A 3,414-nucleotide genomic window follows, 5' to 3' on the forward strand; every position below is an offset into this window, starting at 1 on the left:
GATTTACTTCTGGTGAGACTGAAAAAGACATAAGGGCAAGTATATAATGGGCATGATTTAGGGGAGCAAATTATTTTCAAGTTTCAAATAACCAGTTAAATTTATTTTCCAATTAATCTTTGAATAACTTTATTGATTTTGTCAGATAGGTGCTATTTGTTAAAATTTTCTTTTCTTTTCTTTTTTCTTTTTTTAAAGAGTACTACTCACTTTGTTTGGAATGGTGAATTGTGAAAACTTGTGAAACAGAAACATCAACAATTTAGCCCTTTAAAAAGTCTGTACAAAGGGGGTCAAATATAGGGGGGTAGGGGAGGTCGAATTGGGTAAAACGGATCGAATATATAGTAGCTAAAGGAAACTGGATTTGGGTGGTAAACACACAATAGAATATACAGATGTCAAAGTATAATGTACTCCTGAAAATTATATAATTGTATTATTTAATGTTACCAAATATACTTAATAAAAATAAATTAATACAAAATTTTTTTAAAAAATGTCTGTAAATGCATTATAGTAATAATTTAAAAAAAATTTTTTATGGTGACATTGCTTAACAAAATCCAAGTTTTAGGTGTACATTTTAACAGTAAGCATATCTATATTTACACTGTGTGTTCACCTCCCATAGTTAGATTTCTTTTTATTTAATTAAGTTTATTGGGATAACATTGGTTAATACAATTATCTAATTTTCAGGAGTATATTATACTTTGACGTATGTATATTCTTTTGTGTGTTTGCCACCCAATTCCAGTTTTCTTTAGTTACCATATATTTGTCCCCTTTACCCACTTCACCCTCTCCCTTACTCCCTATATTTGACCTCCTTTACTCTGTGTACCACTCTCTCCTCTTCCACTAGCTGGTAACCGCTAGTTTATAGTTCGTGTCCACGAGTCTCTGTTTGTTTGTCCTGCTTATTTGTTGCTTTTAGGTTTATATCCTACATATAAGTGATATCATGTGATTGTCAAACATTTTCTGTCTGGCTTCTTTCTCATAGCATTATTATCTCGAGGTCCAACCATGTTGTCACAAATGGCAGCATTTCATCTCTTCTTATGACTGAGTAATATTCCATTGTATATATGTACCAAAGCTTCTTTAGCCAATCATCTATCATAAGACACGTCGGTTGCTTCCATGTTCTGACCACTGTGAATAATGCTGTTATGAACAATGGATTTTCAAGTCTTTGGGGTAAATACCCAGCAGAGGGATTGCTGAATCAAATATTAGATCAATTCTTAGTTTTATGAGGAACCTCCATACTGTTTTCCATAATGCCTGTATCAATTTGCAGACCCATCAGCATCCTCTCCAAAATCTGTTATTACTTATCCTGTTAATTATAGCTATTCTAACAGGTATGAAATGGTATCTCATTGTAGCGTTGATTTGCATTTCTCTAATAGTTAGCAATGTTGAGTATCTTTTCAAATATTTGTTGGCCATTTGAATGTCCTCTAGGGAGAAGTGTCTATTCAGGTCCTTTGCCTATTTTTTGACTGGATCGTTAGGTTTTTTGTTGTTATTGAGTTGTATGAGTTCTTTGTATATTTTGGATATTAGGTCCTTATTGGAGGTGTTGCTTGCAAATATATTTTCCCATTTGGAATGTTGTCTGTTTACCTTGTTGATGATTTCTTTTGCCGAACAGAAGCTTTTTAGTTTGATGTAGTCTCATTCACTTATTTTTGCTTTTACTTCTCTTGCCTTTGAGGTCAAATTCATAAAATTCTCTTTAAGTCCAAGGTCCTTGAGTTTAGCTCCTACGATTTCTTCTATGCATTTTATTGTTTCCGGTCTTATATTCAGGTCCTTAATCCATTTTGAGTTAATTTTGGTGTGTGGTGATAGACAATAGTCTATTTTCATTGTTTTGCAGGTGGCTTTCCAGTTTCCCAGCACTATTTTTGAAGAGACTTTCTTTTCTCCACTGCATGTTTTTGGCTTTTTTTTCGAATATTATTTGCCTATATAAATATGGGTTTACTTCTGGACTCTTGATTCTGTTCCACTGGTCTCTGTGTCTGTTTTGCTGCCAATACCATGTCACTGTGATTACTGTTGCTTTGTAGTATAATTTGAAGTAGGGCAGAGTGATGCCTCCAGCCTTGTTCTTTTTTCTCAGGATAGCTTTGGCAATTTGGGGTCTTTTGTGCTTCCATGCAAATCTTATAATTTTTTGTTCTATTTTTTAAAAAAATGCCAATGGGATTTTGATGGGGATAGTATTAAATCTGTAAAATGCTTTAAGTAATAAGGTCATTTTATCTATGTTGATTCTTCTAATCCAAGAACACGAAATATATCCTACATATAAGTGATATCATGTGATTTCCATCTTTGTACCTTCTTCTACTTCTTTTAGTAAAGTCTTGTAGTTTTCATTAAATAGGTCCTTCACATGTTTCGTTAAATTTATTCGTAGGTATTTTATTCTTTTTGTTGAAATTGCAAAAGGAATTATTTTTTCCACTTCTTTTTCTGTCACTTCGTTATTAGAGTATAGGAATGTTATGGATTTTTGAACGTTAATTTTGTATCCAGAAAATTTACTCTATTTGCTTATTATTTCTAATAGTGTTCTTGTGGAACCTTTAGGTTTTTCTATATAGAGAATTATGTCATCTGCAAATACTGACAGTTTGACTTCTTTATTTCCTATTTGGATGCCTTTTAAATCTTTCTCTTGCCTGAATGCACTCTTTGGGACTTCCAATTCTATATTGAATAAGAGTGGTGATAGTGGACAGTCTTGCCGTGTTCTTGATCTTAGAGGGAAGGTTTTTAGTTTTTCGCCATGAAGTATAATGTTGGCTGAGAGTTTGTCATAGATGGCCTTTATTATGTTAAGGTACTTTCCTTCCATACCTATTGTGTTAAGTGTTTTGATCATAAATAGATGCTGTATCTTGTCGAAGGCTTTTTCTGCATCTATTGATATGATCGTATGATTCTTATGTTTTAATATGTTCATGTGGTGTATCACATTAATCGATTTGCCTATGTTGAACCATCCCTGTGCCCTGGGATGAAGCCCACTTGATCATAGTGTATAATCTTTTTAATATGTTGCTGTATTCGGTTTGCTAGTATCTTATTTAGGATTTTAGCATTTGTGTTCATGAGAGATATTGGTCTGTAGTTTTCTTTTTTTGTGTTATCTTTACCAGGTTTTGGTATCAGAGTGATATTGGCCTCATGAAATGAGTTAGGAAATATTGCTTCCTCTTTGATGTTTTGGAAGAGTTTGAGGAGAATAGGTATTAAATCTTTGAATGTTTGTTAGAATTCACTGGTGAAGCCATCTGGTCCTAGACTTTTACTTTTTGATAGATTTTTGATGATTGTTTCAATTTCCATACTGTTGATTGATCTATTTTGATTTTCCAGTTCTTTTTG

This window comes from Pteropus vampyrus, unplaced genomic scaffold (assembly GCF_000151845.1).
Source record: "Pteropus vampyrus isolate Shadow unplaced genomic scaffold, Pvam_2.0 Scaffold716, whole genome shotgun sequence".
In the NCBI taxonomy this organism is placed as follows: Eukaryota; Metazoa; Chordata; class Mammalia; order Chiroptera; family Pteropodidae; genus Pteropus; species Pteropus vampyrus.